Below are 22,970 nucleotides of genomic sequence, written 5' to 3'. Positions count from 1 at the left end.
TATTACATACATCCTGAATCACGTCACGAGTCCCTTCATGTAATCTGCGTGTATTCATTGCGCAATTTAAAGAGTGGTGGCAGTGTTGTGGATGGTCGGTATAGTCATGCATACGGCTTACTGATTCTAAGCTTCAGAGGCGTGTGCTGTAACATCTTTTCGATCACAGCCGCAAAACAGAGATATACAGTTTATTCCAGGCGTGACTTTAAGCTTGATTGGAGAACTATTTCTCAAAATTTTGTTATATCCTCTTCGAGATATACTCCAAAATTTAGCGTCGTGAGTTAAGCACTGAGCGAGATGGATCAGTATCTAACGCACTGTACGGTCATGTTCTACATCGTACTAAAGTTGGTTAAGCTCAGTCAGAGGAAAGGCCGACTACTCCGTAAGTTGACCTTCCACTCAAGGTGTTGAGATGAATAGGCTGAACTTAACAAAAGTGCGTCAAAGTGCGTAGTGGGCGCCGGAAGTCGAACTTACGAGCAGTTATAAATAGCGGCATAAGACAATAGTTCACAGTCTGTTTGGAGCGCAGACAGAGAGGACACATAACTCGCAGCAGCAGACGAACATGACAACGCCGGTCGTCGGAATATTGTACACTACTGCCGTAGTTCAGGTTACCGAACATTATCATGAATCATTTAAAGTGCATGCCGAAACAGTTCCTTTAGTAAGACCGCTGTCAATTTTTTCTTCGATTGTTCCTTACTGAGCAAGTACTGCGGCTCTGAGGTTGAAGCTGTCGACAATGCTAAACTTACTGTTGTTCTTCTTTCGAATACGTGACTCAGTTTTCCCTTATTTTTTATCTACTGGTATGAGTTTGCAGCTCAGGAAGCTTACTGATATCACGCCACGTTTTTTCCATAAGTTATGTTGTTGTTGTGCAGAAAGCCGAAAAACCTATGTTGTGACAAGTCCATATATAAATGTTAATTATGTAAACTATACTGACTGTATTCTGTGGCGTAAGTTGAAACATCTGTCAGCTACGAGCACGAGCAGGTCCATTAGCGCTCCCCCTAGCATCAGGACAAGCTTTTAAGTGGTGACGTCTAAATTCACGTGTGTAGCACGCTAGGCTATCGCTTCTCCAGAAACTACCGACCGTAACTCACATACGGGCTGCAGTAGCTCAGCCAGTAATGGGGAGGTAGGAAACAGCGTCCCATGCATTACTGACACCATCTCCTAAATAAAGTTGCCGGTATATTATAAAATTATCCATTTGGACGTAGCATAGCGCAGAATTAAAATCAACATAACTCCTTCCAGTTAAAACAAGAATGTACAGATAGCCTACGTCACTGAGGATAAGTAATGATGAAAGAGGCACCCCCTTCACAAGTCCGAGTTGCTGTTTACCTTTTTGTATACAAACCAGTTAAGACAAATTAAAAAAAAAACGAAAAACAAACATTTCTGAAGCGTTTAAGTTGAACAGCAGTGCGACAGAAATACGCATGAATACCAAAAAGGGAGGACTTTTAAAATGTTCAAATGGTTTAAGTGGCTCTGAGGACTATGAGACTTAACATCTGAGGTCATCAGTCCCCTAGAACTTAGAACTACTTAAACCTATCTAACCTAAGGACATCACACACATCCATGCCGGAGGCAGGATTCGAACCTGCGACCGTCGCGGACGCGCGGTTCCAGACTGTAGCGTCTAGAACCGCTCGGTCACGAACTCTGAATCATACCACTGATTGTAATGTATGAAATGTACGACAAGTAATTCGTTACTTTTGTCGTCACTGACTTAACGCAACTGTTCATAAATTATCAGAATGGCGGAACGCGTGATCTGTCTCAACAGAGACACAAACCGAGTAAGACGACACCGTGACTACGACACTCATCTCGTACTCGAAACGGTGGCGTCAGACACCTTTGTGGCCTTCTTGATTTGGGTTCATCTGGGTTCCGTAAATCACTACCAACTGAAAGATAGCTGATTACATTTCTCCAAGAATAAAACAGCTGACCGGTTATAGTTACTGCCTTTTAGTTTTTGTGAGGTTTAAGTATAAATGTTGTGCAATAATGAAATTCAAGTTTCAAATAGCTCTACTGAATAATATTGTTTATATGATTTTTAAAGTAATAGAGTTATGTTTAGTTTGGACTAGCGAGAGGTCATGAAATTCTTTGACCTGGAAGGTTTATCGCCAGGTGAAAGTCATTTAAACGTAAGACATGGTCGACTGAATTCAAACTACGATTCTTTTATTCGATTGAAAAGGAACGGGAACTGCATTTTAACTCAGGTTCCTCATAAAAGTGATAATTCGCATAATGCTGTGCGTCTTCCCCTGCATCATTATACACGTTTACTCTGCCATTCACAGTTAAGTGTTTGATAGAAAATTAACAGAACCACTTTAGGGCTATTTCTCAGTTCTGGCACTAGCGGATAGCACCTGAGAAAACTAAACTTCTAAATTGTTCCCTGCGAGTTTTCGTTAAAATGATTCAAATGGCGCTGAGCACTATGGGACTTAACATCTGAGGCCATCAGTCCCCTATAACTTAGAACTACTTAAACCTAACTAACCTAAGGACACCACACACATCCATGCCCGAGGCAGGATTCGAACCTGCGACCGTAGCAGCCGCATGGTTCCGGACTGAAGCACCTAGAAACGTTCGGCCACCGAGGCCGGCCGTGCGAGTTTTGATTTCTCTTATTTTATTACAACGGCCATTTCTCCATATGTAGGTAGGAGTCAACAATTATAGGAATTGTAGTAAGGAAGATGAATGGTCGGTTACGGTTTATTGGGAGGATTTTAAGAAAGTGTGTTTCATCTCTAAAGGAAAGTGCATTTAGAACGTAAGTGCGACCTATTCTTGAGTATTGCTCGAGTGTTTGGGATCCGCACCAAGTCGTATTAAAGGAAGACATCGAAGCAATTAAGCAGCGGGTTTCTAGATTTATTACTGGTAGGTTCGGACGGAGATGCTTCGGAAATTCAAGTGGGAATCCCTGGAGGGAAGGCGACGTTCTTTTCGAGGAACAGTACTGAGAAAATTTAGACAACTGGCATTTGAAGCTGACTGCAAGACGATCTACTTCCGCCAACGTACATCTCGTGTAAGGACCATGAAGATAATGTAAGAGAAATTAGGGCTCTTAATGGGACATATAGACAGTCGTTTTTCTCTCTCTCTGTTTGTGAGTGGAACAGAAAAAGGATAGTAATGGTTCGGGTTGCCCTCCGTCACGCACGTACACTGGCTTACGGAGTATGTATGTAGATGAAAATGTAGAAAAACATGTCTTGTAACCCGGAGGATAAATTAGATGACTGTAATTTCGTGTTTCAATGATTTGCAACCCAACTCGTTTATCATATACGTTACACTCTCTGCACAATTTTGTGATAATACAAAACGAGCTTTACTTCTTTGAACTTTTTAGATGTCGTCTGTCGATAGTTCCCAACAAAAATCCTATTCCGGACGGAAAAGCAGCTGAAGAGGACGGACAAGCGAAGTATAGGCAGTCTCTTCAGGATTATACAAAACGAGCTGCTATTCATTGCACTTTTACTCTTTCCTCCGTCAATACAAATTCTCATTGTCGTTATACCATTATGCAGCTGATGGTTGTTCATATTCGCAATTACACATACATTTCATAACGGCTGTAGTCGCCGCAGTGCCTGTTCCTTCGGACATACATGCATGACCGAAGGAACATTGCATTGTAATTCGGAATAACACAGGAACTGCCATATCGTAAGACTGTTGTTTCTTATCCATACAGTACTTTTAACCGCAAGTGTAGTTTTTGTTACGGAAGTGGTAGAGTTTCGACTATATGCAGTAAGTCTCAAAGAAGGTGACATGGGGAAATCTAATACTATCATTAATAGCCATTTTCCATTAACTAAACTAAACTAAACTAAACTCCGTCCGAACAGACCATGAAGACCCAACAGTACCGACCGGCTGTCGCGTCATCCTCAGCCCACAGGCGTCAATGGATGCGAATGTGGAGGGGCATATGGTTAGAGTACCGCTCTCCCGGCCGTATATCAGTTGACGAGGCCGATTTTCCATTATCAGCATACATTTTGACATGTCTTTTTGCTTGGAATAATGTATTTTTTCAAATCTTGCGTCATTCAGTCGGCTTTCTGTAAGTCTTTCTGTAAACCTTTGTTTTGTACGCATAAGGCTAAAGAGAAATTGCGTGTCGCACAGCAGAGTGACTTTAAAATAATTTCGAAGAACAGTCTTACGCGAAGTTACGCTGAGGGATTCAGAATATGGATGTAACCGCCGTTCATAAATTATTGACTGCTTGGATCAGATCTTTCGCTCTCTGAGCCAACAAGAAATGAAAAATGAAATGCCACAGAGATAACAAATATATGTCCAAAAGTTTTGAAAATGAACCTCTAAAAATTTGGAAAAGCTTAGGGATGGAACAGTCATCGAGGATATCCTCAGAACCAAAGACGAGACAGACGTTAGAGAGAACGTTCAAAGGTGGTTACATGTCAGGCGCCCAATGATTCTCTGTTGAGTTTCATCCACAACTAGAAACTGCGGATGCTCTGATTGTACCTAAGTACTTTCTCACAGTACCATCACAAATATCGTACTTTCTCACAGTACCATCACAAATATCGTTTTTCGTTAATGGGTAAAACTGGCAGCTTAAGATTTATTATTGTTCTGGAGAGAAATACATCGTTAGTGTCTTCTGGTGTAAGACTCGTAAATTTGCCATCGCTGGGGCAACTCTGTGAGCATACATTGAGTGACCTATGTCGTCGGAACGCTATGAACGCGGGACAGCTTAAACTCTCCCCTGAAGGGCTGCTGGCTTGCAGAAAATTTGTGGCAACGTGCTGGCCGATTTCCGGTGTCCGAATGGCAGTACCATATTGGAAGATAGTTGGGCGACCACAGATCCCCTGAGCATGCATAAGGTATGCATCCTTAGACGACTTCGGCGCTGCGTGTAGCGACCAAGACATGTGGCTGAGAAGGAGAGAACCTATGTTCGATTTGTAGATGGATTCTTCAATTTTCTTTTTCATTTATATATTTTCCGCATCAAAAGTTGTAGGAATAGGATGCTTAATAAGGTAAGTAAATCAAGAAGGAATAGTAGCAAGATAGACGAATAAATTTCTCAAACGACTTGCATTAGTAAAGAATTAAAATATTAGGTCCCGTTTTACGAAAACAATTCGGAGTAAGGCTGCTGAGAAGATGAGCACTCGACGCACATTGTCGTATAAGGGAGGAAAACTAACCCTTCTCGCAGTTGGCAGTGTACATACAATAACACATTCGTACACATCCTTATAAGAAACTAATGTTTACTTTGATCCTCGGGTGGCTTGAAGTGGTCAGTTGTTTAACCGACTCCTTGAAAAAGATTTACAGTCCTTTTTGCAAATCCGGGAAATTGAAGAATTAATTTTCACTATATATATATATATATATATATATATATATATATATATATATATATATATATATTGCTGATAACAAGTTTTGTCTGGTACTGGCTTCCTGTGGTGGACAAGCCAATATAGTCATGTACGATAGCTTGTTTATACGGAGTGTTACAAAAAAATAAGGCCAAACTATCACGAAACATTCCTCACACACAAAGAAAGAAAATACGTTATGTGTACATGTGTCCGGAAGCGCTTACTTTCCATGTTAGAGCTCATTTTATTACTTCTCTTCAAATCATATTAATCATGGAATGGAAACACACACCAACAGAACGTACCAGCGTGACTTCAAACACTTTGTTACAGGAAATGTTCAAAACGTCCTCCGTTAGCGAGGATACGTGCATCCACCCTCCGTCGCATGGAATCCCTGAAGCGCTGATGCAGCCCTGGAGAATGGCGTATTGTATCACAGCCATCCACAATACGATCACGAAGAGTCTCTACATTTGGTACCGGGGTTGCGTAGACAAGAGCTTTCAAATGCCCCCATAAATGAAAGTCAAGAGCGTTGAGGTAAGGAGAGCGTGGAGGCCATGGAATTGGTCCGCCTCTACCAATCCATCGGTCACCGAATCTGTTGTTGAGAAGCGTACGAACACTTCGACTGAAATGTGCAGGAGCTCCATCGTGCATGAACCACATGTTGTGTCGTACTTGTAAAGGCACATGTTCTAGCAGCACAGGTTGAGTATCCCCTATGAAATCATGATAACGTGATCCATTGAGCGTAGGTGGAAGAACATGGGGCCCAATCAAGACATCACCAACAATGCCTGCCCAAACGTTCACAGAAAATCTGTGTTGATGACGTGATTGCACAGTTGCGTGAGGATTCTCGTCAGCCCACACATGTTGATTGTGAAAATTTACAATTTGATCACGTTGGAATGTAGCCTTATCCGTAAAGAGAACATTTGCACTGAAATGAGGATTTACACATTGTTGGATGAACCATTCGCAGAAGTTTACCCGTGGAGGCCAATCAGCTGCTGATAGTGCCAGCACACGCTGTACATGGTATGGAAACAACTGGTTCTCCCGTAGCACTCTCCATACAGTGACGTGGTCAACGTTACCTTGTACAGCAGCAACATCTCTGACGCTGACATTACGGTTATTGTCAACTGTACGAAGAATTGCCTCGTCCATTGCAGGTGTCCTCGTCGTTCTAGGTCTTCCCCAGTCGCGAGTCATGTCCACATAACATATTTTCTTTCTTTGTGTGTGAGGAATGTTTCCTGAAAGTTTGGCTGTACCTTTTTGTAACACCCTGTATATAACGAGAGTCAACCGACTTGCAAGGTAGAAATAATACCGCCAAATTCCACACATGTCTGCCTGATACGTGATGTTTATTTTTATCGCCAACTGAAAAACTTTATTTCGAGGCCTGATAATTGAAATATGGTTCTCGAAACCCATCATAACCGCACGCAGGCAATAACTATTCACAATATAATTCATGACCAACTTCCAGCACCAATTTTCCGCATGCATGGTGTGCACCAAGATTAAGTATAAAAAAGAAACATATTTAAATGTAGACAATGTGTGCTTTCCGCCGAATACTTGCAAGTAACGATGTATGTGCGCGAAGACTGCATTCAGTAGATGTTCTCCAAGTCGTATGTTTGCTTCGAATATTCGTATGACAAGTACCATCAACCTAGTTGTTCGAAGAAAATGAGCACATCTAACAGAGTGAGCGAAAGAACCATTGTTGGTCGGTTGGTTGATTTGGGGGAGGGGACCAAAGAGCGAGGTCAACAGCCCCTTCGGATTAGGGAAGGATAGGGAAGGAAGTCGGCCGTGCCCTTTCAAAGGAACCATCCCGGCATTTGCCTGAAACGATTTAGGGAAATCTCGGAAAACCTAAATCAGGATGTCTGGAGACGGGATTGAACCGTCGTCCTCCCGAATGCGAGTCCAGTGTGCTAACCACTGAGCCACCTCGCTCGGTGAAAGAGCCATTACAAAGTGACCACGATTAAATTTTTAATTCTTCACTAATCCAAGTCATTTTAAAAATTTATTTCTGTGTCTTGCTACTATTCCTTATTATTTTACTTGCCTTATTAACCCTTTTCTGCCTTCCAACTTATAAACGGAGAAAAATGCAATTAGAGAGCGAATACAGGTCTCTGCTTTTATTCATCCCTGGATAGGAAAGAGAAAACTACAAAAAAAAAAAAAAAATTCTACTTGCCATCGCCACTTGTGTCCTAACAAAAAAAAAAAAAAATGCACCTCATAAAGTGTTGACGCCTATCTAGGCCTATCCCAGAACAACTAACCTATTACTATAAGGGTGTAGGAAAGGAAGATAGTAGGGGAGAAGAACTTAGAGAGCAGCGATGAAAATGAAGGTAGTGAAACATCCCCTTACAAATTTTAATGAATTACAGTGTGATAAACCTGTTACGTAATTTGATTTTCAAACAGCTGAGCAAAACTGAACGTACTCACACGTTTCTCTCTTTACTTATTCTGATCAACACTAGACTGACACACAATATTTTTAGCGCAAAGCAATTTGAGTTTCAATAATCCCTGAAAAAGAATGACCCTGACTGACAAGAACCCACACCTTTCATGAATCACTTACCTCAAAAAAATTTTGTTACTCGAGCTACTGCAATACAGCGAGCGCCAATACTGCCAGCTAAATAAAAGATTCTAACTACTGTAGGCATACTTAGCAGATGAAAGATTTTGATAGAGAACAAACAATGTATTTACCTTACTAGTGTTCAAAAGTCTTGCAGTATTACAGATTTACTCTTTCTGATGGCAACACGTCCAGATCGTCCACTCTCAAAATTCTGCGATCTCTCTCCCCACATCCACCACTGTTGGCGGCTCACCTCCAACTGCACAACGCTACGCGCTTTTCACCTCCAACTGTCCAACACTACAATAGCGAATATTCCAACAATGCAAACCAGCTACAGACTGCACACAGCTCACTCAGTGATTTTCATACAGATAGCTACGTGGCGTTACCAACATAAAAACCTAAACAGCCTACTTACAGTAGTTGTGTATGGGCTTTCGTTTTTTTAGTATATTTTATTGCATTTTTTGTTTTTCTGTTTTCTTTGCGTTTTTGTACTTATATTTTTATTTTCTTTTATTTATTTACTTACTTTTTTAATTTTTTTAAATTAAATTAGTCTTTGTACCAGAATTCCAGGAGTCGCTAGCGCCTTCCGATTGGCGGAACATCCAAACGTGTCTTCTCGAAAATTTAATGGATAGTCCGTTTGTAGTGCGTTCAGAACATTATGTCGGCAAAAAAGTATCAGCATCTCATGGCTTGGGCGTTCCAGCTGGAAGGCGGGTAATGAAAGGCGCTCCATAGATAATTGGGAAAGAACTGCTTGTCTCTGGGGCTGCGATCGTTAAGGTACGTCCAATAACCTAGTTCTGATTTCTCGTCAAGGCCAAAAAGGTAGTGGACCGTATGGCTGCGTATCCAATTCACAGCGTTAGTTTTTGTTGCGGGGTTGAATCACATCCGTGAATAAAAGCGTCAGGAAAATGATCTGAGCAGGTGTCTGTCGGGTAAGGAACGCCAAGGTACGCTGCGCGAGCCTCCAGACGTCAGACGACGGACCACAGGAGAATCGATGAGCGTCCGTCCTCTACACCACAGTGAACACAGAGGGGTGTGTCAGCGAGGCGGATGCGGTGCAAACCAAACTGGTTGACCTGTTTGCCATTGACGGTGATATTCCAGGTGGACTGGACACTGACGTCGTGATAACCAGCATGTACCGCTTTCCACACACGACGCCGTATGATCTGGGGAAACTTTTATTCGATGGCATTGGGGCTCCACACATTTGTAATTTGCCGTGTACAGACCTTGTCTGGAGTATACGTGAAAGTGGTAAGGAGTGCAGGATGTAACTTAATTCAAGAAAGAAGTGCCGAAAGAGATAAAGGGGAGATGTAATGTCTGATAACATGACTGGGGCTGACATGGAGACTGGCGCGTATTGATGCAAAAGCAGTCTGGTTAGGCTCGTCGGGCAACGATGCCAGACTTTCAGTTGGGAGCCAACAAAAATGCTGTAGCTCTGTCTGGCACATGGAATAAACCTACTCCACCACGCTCCCGCGGGAGGGAAAGGGAGGAATATTGAACTTTAAGTAACATCCCGGTACAGACAAAGGATCCCATCGCTATCAACATACTACGTGTGAGGGTAATCGGGACCGAGAACACTATTGCCACATGGGGGATGCGTGAGGCGTGGTAAACATTCAAGTATTGCGCACGCTGTGCAATGTCGAGGGATCTCAGACGGTAGTCCACAAGGTTCAATTGGTTCAAATAGCTCTAAGCACTATGGGACTTAACTTCTAAGTTCATAAGTCATCTAGACTTAGAACTACTTAAAACTAACTAACCTAAGGACATCACACACATCCATGCCTGAGGCAGGTTTCGAACCTGGGATAGCAGCAGCAGCGCGGTTCACAAGGCCAGTCCTGATCGTTTGGAGGAGACGTCTACTGTTGGTTGCTGCTGAAGGACTGAGGTCATTCATAAAATCAATGCCCAAACAGCGGACACTGGTGGCCACTTTTAGAGGAGCGGCATATCTCTTAGGTAGACCCTACCAATGAGCAGAACCTTCGATTTGTAAATGTCAAGATAACTGCGCGATGCCTCCCCATATGTCGCCACCCAAGCCAGAGCAGCGCGAACATAGTCTTCGTTGCGGAGGTAGAGGACTAGATCGTCAGCATAGGCTGTACAACAGAAGAGATGCCCATGCAAAGTCAGGCCCACCAGGCGTTGACGAAGCCCCTTGACTAGGGGCTCTGAATTATTTGTTTACTTTAAAGTATGAGTTAAAAGTATATAGTAACTTCTTAGAGCAATAAATGGTAAAGGTCAGACATTGGCAACAGGTCACTCAGAGTATCACTGCACTTTCTTCCAGAAAATCGGCATCACAAATAGCGTTAGATATTAATGCTTGACGTCTTTAGTGCTACGCGTGTCTCAAGTGCTCGTATTTCTGTTGGCTGGTAGTAGGGAGGGCTAACGCACTCTGGCCCTGCTAAACATACGGTCAATGTCGATGTTTGTGATGTCATAGTAAGGTCATCCCGAAAAGTACCTGACATCATCCTAAGAGTACGGGATGTTTTAAAATGATATCAGAAACATCAAGGTGTTGGAGAGGAAGGCTGGAGTGACAAACAAGGCATAAAAAGCACTCGTGACCCCTGAGTAACAGTGTAAGTTTGAAGTGCAGGCCAACTTCCTTTTGCGCAAAGGAAACAACAGTTTAATAAAGATATAAAATAATAACAGGCTTTATTATCTACTTAGGTTACTAAAACAGAGACAAAGTCTGAATTAGTGGTTTTTATCGACTTTATTTCTTTATTTTTAGTTTTGCTCCCTGCAGTGTAGGGAAGCGTCTCTTACACCGTGTTCCGTGAAACCCAAGGGTTCCGTGGAGATCACTAAAAGGTACGACGAAACTCATCTGCTTTTTGTATAACTTGAGAAACAATAACAATGAAAATCTCTTTTTGAAATAAAAAAAGTAGAATAGAAGATAGCACTTTCTTGAACTTGCCACTTTAGGTGGTTGGTACTAATGCAATAGCGATTGCGGCTGTGTTTATCAGCGACCAGTTGGCAACCATGCAGACAGCGAAAGCAACAACGAGGGAACGACTATGCGTGCGGTGATTGGAGCCTGCCAGCCGAACCGCCGCCGCCGTCTGTCCCTCGACGCACCCGAGTAGTTCGTAGCTCCCTGTCACATATAATCAGAAAGGTTAGCCACACTATGCCTTGTAACATTAATCTATATATTCAGAGAAGGATGTCTGTGTGTTTGTTCGGTACAGAAGTCTACAGTTTTATTCCTAGCTTCATGAAATTTTGGACACTTGATTCTAATTTTCCATTCCTTCAGGCAGATTATATAAAAAGAGTGTTTGTATTAATAAGATAGTCTTAATGATTTGCTTCAGTTTTATTTAAGCGCTATTAGGTCTTAAAAGATAGCTGCCACCGTAGTTTGTGTCTTAAAATCGTTTTCGATGTTTTCTTGCTTGAGGATGAAGCGATGGTCTTAAGAGGTAGCTGCCACCGTAGTTTGTGTCTTAAAATCGTTTTCGATGTTTTCCTGCTTGAGGATGAAGCGATGGCTTAAGAGAGAGAGAGAGAGAGAGAGAGAGAGAGAGAGAGAGAGAGAGAGAGAGAGAGATAGAGAGAGACAGAGAGAGAGAGAGAGAGAGAGAGAAGGGAGAGAGAGAGAAGGGAGAGTGAGAGAGATAGCAAGAAGGAGAGAGGGGGCGGGAGGGAAGGGAGAAGAAGAAAGAGACGGACAGCAAGAAATAGGGGGGAGAGAGAACGAATACGTTACTAATATCGCTGTTTTGTTTACATCCAAAATATTAACTGTATATATTCTGCTTTCTGAATCTCGTTTACACGTTGCGCTCCTGTAGTCTGTTCGTTCTGAGGCTTAGGTATTGTTCCAACTCAGTCAGTGAATGTTAGTTAAATGATCCATACAACATTTGACACTTGTTACCTAATTTCAATTTTACTCTATATTGTTATGATGATAAGATCCGTGCTGATTACAAAGCGCATCACTCCTCGAAATGGTTCAAATGGCTCTGAGCACTATGGGACTTAACATCTGAGGTCATCAGTCCCCTAGAACTTAGAACTATTTAAACCTAACTAACCTAAGGACATCACAAACATCCATGCCCGAGGCAGGATTCGAACCTGCGACTGTAGAAGTCGCGCGGTTCCGGACTGAAGGGTCTAGAACCGCATCACTCCTCGCGCCAGTTATATAAGTGTTTCATCCTCTCCTATACATTACCATCTGGAAGCAGTGGTAAACTCTCCTGCCCGTTTCAAGAGTGTCCAACATACGTTATCCTTCTTCATCTCCTGGTCGTCGTCACTTTGGTTACAGAGTACAGGCAGAATAAAGCATTAAACAGGTAATAAAGTTTTAAATAGGTATACTGTCAAACATGTCACCTCGCTTTCACGCTATTACTTTCCGACCACAGAGACGACGACAACAACAGAAAATATCTAATCTTCCCAGTAATCATTTGGTTGACGTTCGCCACACACGTAATTTTAGTTGAGCAGTAGCATATTTCTCTGAGTGTACCATATTGTTCCTTGTATTTCTGACTTGTAAATGCGTTTAATTTCTCTGTAAATACTGAATATACAGTACTATACAATATAATACTATACAATATAATATACAATACTAAACATCTGACACTTTCTTCGCGTCTAGCGATCTCTGGAAGCTGAGTCGGCAGTGGTATGACACTTCCTTGAGGGATATTTACTATTCTCACAAGCTTCTATATTCTTGCCTCTATGACATAAAATAATTTCTGTAGGTAGCACTGGAATTTTGAACTGAAACTCTGTCAGTAGCAGTACTCTAATTCGTTATCTTGAAACTATATTTTCATTTGGGTGGAATGTTATTTCAGATAATTGCCGGCCGGGGTGGCCGAGCGGTTCTAGGCGCTGCAGTCTGGAACCGCGCGACCGCTACGGTCGCAAGTTCGAATCCTGCCTCCGGCATGGGTGTGTGTGATGTCCTTAGGTTAGTTAGGTTTAAGTAGTTCTAAGTTCTAAGGGACTGATGACCTCAGAAGTTAAGTCCCATAGTGCTCAGAGCCATTTTTTTTTATTTCAGATAATTACTGTGTTCATCGGTCTAACCGAGGTAAAGTTAAGATCATTGATAGCAGTCTTCGTGAAGTTAATCTCGTAAATACATCGTTATTGGAAATTTGGTAATTTGTGGTGAGTTCCTATGGGACCAAGCTGCTGACGTCATCGGTCCCTAGGCTTACACATTACGTAATCTAACTTAAACTAACTTACGCTAAGGGCAACACACACCCATGCCCGACGGAGGACTCGATATCAGTCTTAATCTGCGCATTTGCTCTATTATGATAGGTTGGATATTACCCCGACTCATTAACGACATAAAGGTTCAGTGCATAAATTAATTTCATCAGACCTACATCAAGCTCTTCTTTTCACTAGTGCGCAAAAGTACCACCTTCGCGTTAACGTAAGTGGTAACAACATGTCATTGTTCACTAATTGTCACTAACATAGCATACAGCATTTACGAAAAGACTGTGTAACATCAGTATAACCTTATTGTAAAGTGGTTTTTGTAATGCCATTTAGCCTGAAATGAGGCATAACCCTCGAAACATGTCGCTAAATAAATAAGTAATAAAATAGTTGACAAAGTTTGAGAGTGGTAGTGCTAATTAAAAAAAAACTTTACATTCTTTAGATGGCAATGTCAGCCCACTGTTGTACAAAAGAGTACTGACTTGCTTCTGAATCTAGTGCTGAGTTTCTTCTCAGCTACGACAGGTAAACATTAGCCACCCGGGAAAAGACCCCATCAGTGTTCTCTACCAGATACTTCTGTGAATTTCTAAGGGACCAAACTGCTGACGTCATCGGTCCCTAGACTTACACACTACTTAAACTAACTTACGCTAAGAACAACACACACACCCATGCCCGAGGGAGGACTCGAACCTCCGGCGGGAGGGGCGGTGCTTTCTACCAGTTAATACGAAAGTATTTCTCTCGTAAACGGAACAGAAAGGAGCTGTTCCTTTTTTCGGGGAGCAGACAGCAGTTCGGGTGTTTCTTTTTTCCCATTTATGCCCTTCCGTCTCCTCTCGTCTCTTGTCAGTGACCAGACAAATGTAGCGACGTGGCGTTTCGAGAACAAAAATAGTCGTGCACCAGTTTGCTTCTAGTACAAGAAACCAACTTCCCTATAATGTGGCGTCGTGAACACATTCCCGCGCCTAAAGTGAGGAAACAGGGGAAATAATAGGTGGGAGCGACGGAAGGGGAGCGCGCCTCGGGAAGCCGGAAGCGCTAAAAAGCTGGATAGCGGGGCGCACTCAGGCAGGCGCCACCCAGCCGCCGCCGCCGCCCAGCACTCAAAGGAGCCGCGGCTGGTAATCTGCACGCTAACACGTAGCGCTGCTCCCCAGTCAGCTGCGTGTGGTCCGCTCCGACGCGGTGCTTTGGTGAAGCGCAAGGCGTCTGTCTACACCACATTACTGTTCGGAAGCAACCCATATACGTGTGCATCTCCTTTCTTCAGCTGAAATTCTTCCACTTTCATGTATGAAAGTAAGTGAGGCTTGGTAGTTATACTGATACGCTTTAATGTAGATGCCTAGGTTTCAAAATCCGAGTTTTTTTTTTGACTTAACATGGTATTCGTCTGTAACATATCTTCGCAAGACTGAAAAATGATAACAGTCAATATTACTCGTGACTCCTTAGCCCGTAATGAAAATGTTATATTTACTTCCTATTTCCACCTCATTTACGTAAATACACAGTAAGAATACAGATTAGCTACAGACAAACGACTAATACTTCTATCCTTAGTGCAATACAAGATACGTGCGTCAAAAACAAATAAGGAATGGCGGCAATGATGATATGCAAGATGGCCCTCGCGGCCCCCATCCAAAACGTGTTATCGTAGGACAGTGAAACTTGGTGGAAATATTTGTAAGACCATGAGAAAGAGAAATAACGAATAAGCCATGGAAATAAAGACGAATTAATTTACACGTAAGATGGTAACAATTGTTACTGCGTACCATTTTACAAACGTTGCTCAGTGTGACGATTACATTCATCCAAGACAACCTGGAACCGCACTTTTGAAAACTGTTCGCAGCACTTTCGAATGGTGGAGCATGAAATGTTCAGTTGTCATGATACACCTCGTGCACAGCTTCAGCATTGTACATTGCGTCCAGCGTTCTCAGCCATGACAACAGTAACTTCTTCAATGACCTGCGGCTTTACTGGCTGTCGGCCTCTCTGAGGAGCAATTCCCAAATCATAAGTTAATTCAAACTTCCGAATCATGTTCTTCAATCCCGGTGCGGAATGAGGACCTATTCTTATTCCTTTAATGTGTCGATACTCGTGAAGAGCAGCAACACTATCGCTGTTGTTTTGATAAAACAGCTTAACGATTAATGATAATGTTTTGTTTGTGGGACACTCAACTGCGCGGTAATCGGCGCCTGTATAAATTTCAATTTTTACACAATCCAGTGATGCCACTGTCACGAATAATGATGACATGATGAGGAAAACACAAACATCCAATCTCCGGGCAGAGAAAATAGCCAACATGGCCGGGAATCGAACCCGAGACCCCGTGATCGAGAAACAGCAACGCTAGCCACTAGGCCACGAGTTGCGGACAGCTTGACGTGTGAAGCCTTGGTTGGTTTGTTGCTTTGGGGGAGAGGACCAAACAGCGAGTCCATCGGCCCCATAGGATTAGGAAAGGGTTTGGAAGGAAGTCGGCCGTGCCCTTTCAAAGGAACCATCCCGACGCATGCCTTGAGTGATTTACGGAAATCACGGAAAATCAGGATGGCCGGACGCGGGATTGAACCGTCGTTCTCACGATTGCGAGTCCAGGCTGCTAACCACTGCGTCACCTCGCTCGGTGAAAGAGCACTTATAAAGTAACCATGATTAAATTTTTAATTCTTCTCTAATACAATTCACTTGAAAAAAATTTCTGTGTCTTGTTACTATTCCTTATTATTTTACTTGCCTTATTAACCCCTTTCTGCCTTCCATTTTAGATTCGCACAAAAATACAAATCTTGCTCACCTTCTCCGTACCCATGCTGACTATCTGCAACTCTGATGCGCCCTGGTGCTTATGTTTCAACCTCACGTCGACATACGAGTACCGTCGCCCAACCGCAATTCGTGGCACTAACACTACTATTAACGCAAATCTTGTTGCACACATTCTGAAAATTGAGTTTCGTGTACACTTTCTCAAGTAGCGAAACACCTCGTAAAAAAAAAAAAGAAAAAAATCTGTAATTTGAATAGCCTACGAATTCTCTGCCGAATAAAGTTCCTGAACTGAGGGCTCACATATGGAACTGTCGTTAATTTCAAGTTTACTTCATACGGCTTATTTGTTTAATTAAAACGAATAGGAAGAGAGTGTGGATTAGACTTTCTGTGTTTAACATAAGCTGTGGACTCACATTTTTCACACGACTTCAACACTGTTTAGGTCTTTCGAAGACACCGAGAAGTAGATAGCAGAAGAAATTGCATTGATAAGGTGGCTCTACGTTTGTTATAAATGATCCTCCAACAAAGCTTTCGATTTTGTTTACGATTTACTTGTGAAAGCAAAGCACCTCATACAGGGTGGTCCATTGATCGTGACCGGGCCAAATATCTCACGAAATAAGCGTCAAACGAAAAAACTACAAAGAACGAAACTCGTCTAGCTTGAAGGGGGAAACCAGATGGCGCTATGGTTGGCCCGCTAGATGGCGCTGCCATAGGTCAGACGGATATCAACTGCGTTTCTTAAAACAGGAACCCCCATTTTTATTACATATTCGTGCAGTACGTAAAGAAATATGAATGTTTTAGTTATACCGCTTTTTTCGCTTTGTGATAGATGGCGCTGTAATTGTCACAAACATATGGCTCACAATTTTAGACGAACAGTTGGTAACTAGTAGGTTTTTTAAATTAAAATATATAACGTAGGTACGTTCTAACATTTGTTTTCGGTTCTTCCAATGTGATACATGTACCTTTGTGAACTTATCATTTCTGAGAACGCATGCTGTTACAGCGTGATTACCTGTAAATATCACATTAATGCAATAAATGCTCAAAATGATGTCCGTCAACCTCAATGCATTTGGAAATACGTGTAACGACATTCCTCTCAACGGCGCGTAGTTCGCCTTCCGTAATGTTCGCACATGCATTGAAAATGCGCAGATGCTTGTTGTCAGGCGTTGTCGGAGGATCACGATAGCAAATATCCTTCACCTTTCCCCACAGAAAGAAATCCGGGGACTTCAAATCCATCATGTTGGAAGTACATCGCCATTCTGTCATGCAGTGAAACATCTTGTAGTAACATCGGTAGAACATTACGTAGGAAATCAGCATACATTGCATCATTTAGATTGCCATCGAGAAAATGGCGTCTAATTATCCTTCCTCCCATAATGCCGCACCATACATTAACCCATTTTCCGTAGCCCAATAGTGCATACTATGCCGGTTTACGTTACCGCTGTTAGTGAAAGACGCTTCATCGCTAAATAGAACCCGTGCAAAAAATCTGTCATCGTCCCGTAATTTCTCTTGTGCCCAGTGGCAGAACTGTACACGACGTTCAAACTCGTCGCCATGCAATCCCTGGTGCATAGAAATAGGGTACGGGTGATATCGATGTTGATGTAGCATTCTCAACACCGACGGTTTTGAGATTCCCGATTCTTGCGCAATTTGTCTGCTACTGATGTGCGCCGGGCTAGTGGCCGTGCAGTTCTAGGCGCTACAGTCTGGAACCGAGCGACCGCTGCGGTCGCAGGTTCGAATGCTGCCTCGGGCATGGATGTGTGTGATGTCCTTAGGTGGGTTAGGTTTAATTCGTTCTAAGTTCTAGATGACTGATGACCTCAGAAGTTAAGTCGCATAGTTCTCAGAGCCATTTGAATCATTGGAACTGATGTGCGAATTAGCCGCGATAGCAGCTAAAACACTAACTTGGGCATCATGATTTGTTGCAGCTCGTTTTTGAGGTTTCACATGTGGCTGAACACTTCCTTTTTCCTTAAATAACCTAACTATCCTGCGAACGGTCCGGACACTTGGATGATGTCGTCCAGGATACCGAGCAGCATACATAGCACACGGCCGTTGGGGATTTTGATCACAATAGACATACATCAACACGATATCGACCTTTTCCGCAATTGGTAAACGGTCCATTTTAACACGGGTAATGTATCAGAAGCAAATACCGTCAGCACTGTCCGAATGTTACGTCATACCACGCACTTATACGTTTGTAACTATTACAGCGCCAACTATCACAAAGCGAAAGAAGTGTTCCAACTAAAACATTCGTATTTATTTACGTACAACACAAATATGTAATAAAAAACTGGGGCTCCTATTTAAAAAAAACGCTATTGATATCCGTTTTACCTGTGACAGCGCCAATTTGCGGGCCAACCACAGCGCCATCTGGTTTCCCCCTTCAAGCTAGACGAGTTTCGTTCTTTGTAGTTTTTTCATTTCATGCTTATTTCGTGAACTATTTGGCGCCGTCACTATCAATGTTCCAAAAAATGGTTCAAATGGCTCCTAAATAAAAATTTTCGTGTTGATAGTACGCTCATACTGTCAGGTTGTTTGTAAATATGACTGGATTTTATAATCACTGAAATAACATTACATATCCGTACCATTGGAGTTTAATTTCGTTTCCTTCTCTCCTTTTGCGCGCTTGACTTTTTTGTCAGGTAGTGAATCTAAAATCAACTGTGGATCTCATTTTCACACGGTAGCTTCCTTTGTTATGGTTCTTTGGCAGGTTTCATCCGGACAGGATTCGGCAAAGATCATCGTGACTTTCTATCTGTAATCACAGACAATTTCCGCTTTGCTCGACTGTCCCAATGAACATTATGTTAATTTCCATCTGGTAGGTGGGGATAGAAGTACACATGATGCAAGAGTACACATCAAACTTTCAGGTCCCTAAACCAGAAGTACATCACTCTCCCGCACGGCAGAGCATACGTCATTATCTCCTCAGTTATGTTCTGGAGCCTCGTGGCAGACGGACGCTCCCAACTAGAGGAAATGCGGTAAGTCACTTTTGTACGTTTGTGATATGAAATTTGTATAGCGATGATTGAGCGTTAGGTGAAGCTAAATCTATTTTAAAATTAGATAAACTCGGTACCTAAACTGGCGCCAATGGGCTTCCAATATTCTCCTTGATGTCCATGCCTTTGGTTTTGGGTGTTACCTGTAGACTGCCGAAAAATGGGAATGCAATAAAAATACGAAGATCTAATTCAAAAATGGTTCAACTGGCTCTGAGCACTATGGGACTTAACATCTGTGGTCATCAGTCCCCTAGAACTTAGAACTACTTAAATCTAACTGACCTAAGGACATCACACGCAGCCATGCCCACGAAGATCTAATGGGGAAGAAGTTCGAAGAGCGTACTTTTACCCCATAACCTGTACTTTGACTTGTGTACTCCCTTCTATGGTTTCCAAGCATTTTTTATTGGTGGTTATTTACCTTACATGCCTCATTATTTACCTTAGGGAACTAAAATTTCCTTGCTGCACTTTTTCTTTCAATGGGTAGTGGTTTCTTCAAACATACCTATCTCTCAAACACATTTCGAATATAATCACATCTTTCTTAGAAGACCAAGAATATCAATTCTACAACCACTGGCAGAGCCGTCAACAAATTTTTAGATGCCGATTTTGCGCCGTCAGATGTGTCCGATCAAGGTTTCGATGATGGCCCCTCCAGGTCGATGAACGAGACTTCATAGTCATTGGTTCAAACAGAGAGGATAAATAAACAACGAATGATGAAATCACTGTAGAAGAGAGGGACCACGATGCCGCGTATCAGACGAGATCCACAGATTATTACTTCTGAACCAGGATCTTCAACTGTTTCTCCCGTCTACTCGTCTTTCTTCTTCAAACGCCCCATCTGATAGTTGCCGTGCTGGCTCCTCTCCCAGCTCATCATCCTATTTTGCCAATCCGTCGCGCGGCGGGGTCAGGGATTTTCTCTGCCTCGTGATGGCTGGGTGTTGTGTGATGTCCTTAGGTTAGTTAGGTTTAAGTAGTTCTAAGTTAGATGTTAAGTCCCATAGTGCTCAGAGCCATTTGAACCATTTTTTGTCTGATCCACATGCGGCTATAACGATGAAACTATTTCCAGATTCTGGACGAGTCCTTCTAGTCATCTGTTCGAAGGATCGATAAGTCTCTATTCGTTGATGCTGCTGCAGTAGCGTCAATCAGTATCGAGCTATGACTATATTAATGAACGATTACTTCTTGCATGCAGGGGTAAGTGCAAGTAAGCTTTACTGAGTGTCCGGGCGTACTATTAACATTTTGAATCCTCAGAGGGAAGAAAACCTACATTTTATTTACACTAAAAGTTCGAAAACTCATACATCAAGGATACTATTAGCAAAAACATTAAACATCTAAGATACTATCTATGCGTGGGGCATTTGTAAATGGTATGTTGGTATTCTTTTTAGGTGTCATTGCCGCCAATCTCAGCAGCCTTTTCCAAGTGTGACTCAGAATATCGATCTGTACAGTGGTATTGAAATCGTCCCACATGTAAATGTTAACAGCCACCGAAATAAATAATAGTGCTATGCGGTCACATTTTAAAATACTTCTCGAGAATACAGTGGTTTCATTCTTATGAAGTGATGTCGTAATGTCGCTTGTTGACCTCCGTATTCAGTGTTGAAGAGGTTAAGACGAAGTGTGAAATTCTATTATAGTTTCAGAGTGGAAATGCATCGTACCATTATGCAGTATTTCTGATCCCCAGCGAACGGAAAGTTAGTTGACTTTGATGATGAAACTGGCAGATATGATGAAGGTAAGGAAAGAGTGGAAATTAAATCGCATGTGCTGAAAATCGGCAATCAACGGGTGATTCTACTTCTGTAAATATTGACGATTGTGACCTTCCTTGGACAGTGAAACAGAATGAAGGTTTATATAGAAACAGGGATGCAAACGTTGTAAGAAAAATGGGACACTCGAGCCAGAAAGAAGTAAATAAGGAAAATGTATTTCACAACAATGGTATAAATTTCAGGGTCATGCTTTAGTGAAAGCAAAACAGATCAGATGACGTACCTCCCAAGAAAATCTTTAAACACCATTTCTCTGTAATTATTATTATTTTATTGTTGTACGATCCACATTTCGACCTTCGGCCATTTACAAGTACAAAAACTTGACATATAAATAAATTTTTGTATTTGAAAATGGCCGGAGGCCGAAATTTGGATCGTATAATATTAAACTAAAAATAATTACAGTTAAATGGCGATAGCATAGCTCACAAAATGTCAATATGAAGTTGCATCTCCTCTGACCTGGAGGGATGCACTGATTCCTGTATCCTCTCCTAAGGCCAGCTGGCCCACAACTGTTGTAACTGGTGCTTGATATCCTGGATATTGACACCGCGTCTGGGTTGACGTCCGCTCGTCCCACACATGTTCTGTCAGGGACAGCTCTGGGGCGTCTTGCTGACTACTGGAATACCTCATCGTCATGCAGACAGTTCATAGAGACACGTGCCATGCATGGACGAGCATTGTCCTGTTATAATGACACCACGAAATTGTCACATGAGTGGTAACACATTAGAGCGTACGATGACCGTGACATAGCGTTGTACCACCAGAATTCCCTAAATCCCTACAACCCGTGGTCTCAAGTAATATCTGATGGCTTCCCAAACCATGACACATGGAGTAACACGCTGTGCCCCTCCAAGACACTGGAACATACTCAGCGACCACTTTCTTCCTATGTAGTGCATAAACCGCTATTCGTCGCTGGAGAGAACCCGACGTCATTTATCAGAATCCATGTACCTCGGTCATGGAACTACTTCAAACGCAGCAGTTTGTGTTGTGGTATTAACGACAACCTAAGCATGGAATGGTAATTCCCTACTCCGGCTGCTCATACTCACCGAACAATGGTGTGAGATGACGCAGAATGTTGCAGGGATTCCATTACTTGTTCTCTCATGATAGGCGCAGATATGACATGAGTTAGATATGTTTTGAATACAACACGGCGCCTCTCCCGTGTGATGGTCAAACTTTATCTACTGGAATGCTGACGACAAGTATGCCTTCCCACACGTTCCCATGCAGTCCAACATCGGGATTTTGTCACATCCCAGTGCCCCTCAGATCGAGATATTGTACGATTCGACCAGCCGCCCAAACCGAGACCCACAATGTGGTTCTTTTCAAACGGTTTTAGGTGCTGATAACGCTTTCTCATACGAGTACACAACATCTCCGTGTCTTTCATAGAGATGATATTAATCGAAATGCCGTGTGGCTACGGCCTCCCGTCGGGTAGACCGTTCGCCTGGTGCAAGTCTTTCGTGCAGACGCCACTTCGGCGACTTGTATGTCGATGGGGATGAAATGATGACGATAAGGACAACACAACACCCAGTCCCTGAGCGGAGAAAATCTCCGACCCAGCCGGGAATCGAACCCGGGCCATTAGGTATGACATTCCGTCGCACTGACCACTCAGCTACCAGGGACGGACATGATACTGATGATCGTATGGTATTGTTGGCGAGGATTCCCCGCCTGAGGAAGTTCGGCCGCCGAGGTACAAGTCTTTTCAGCTGAGCCATATTGGACGACTTACGTGTCAATGATGAAATGATGAGGACCACACAACACCCAGTCCTCGGGCGGAGAAAATCTCCGACCCCGCGGGGAATCGAAC

Source organism: Schistocerca gregaria, chromosome X, assembly GCF_023897955.1.
Source record: "Schistocerca gregaria isolate iqSchGreg1 chromosome X, iqSchGreg1.2, whole genome shotgun sequence".
In the NCBI taxonomy this organism is placed as follows: domain Eukaryota; kingdom Metazoa; phylum Arthropoda; class Insecta; order Orthoptera; family Acrididae; genus Schistocerca; species Schistocerca gregaria.
The sequence above is the reverse complement of the archived record's forward strand: the minus strand, read 5'-3'. Positions refer to the sequence as shown.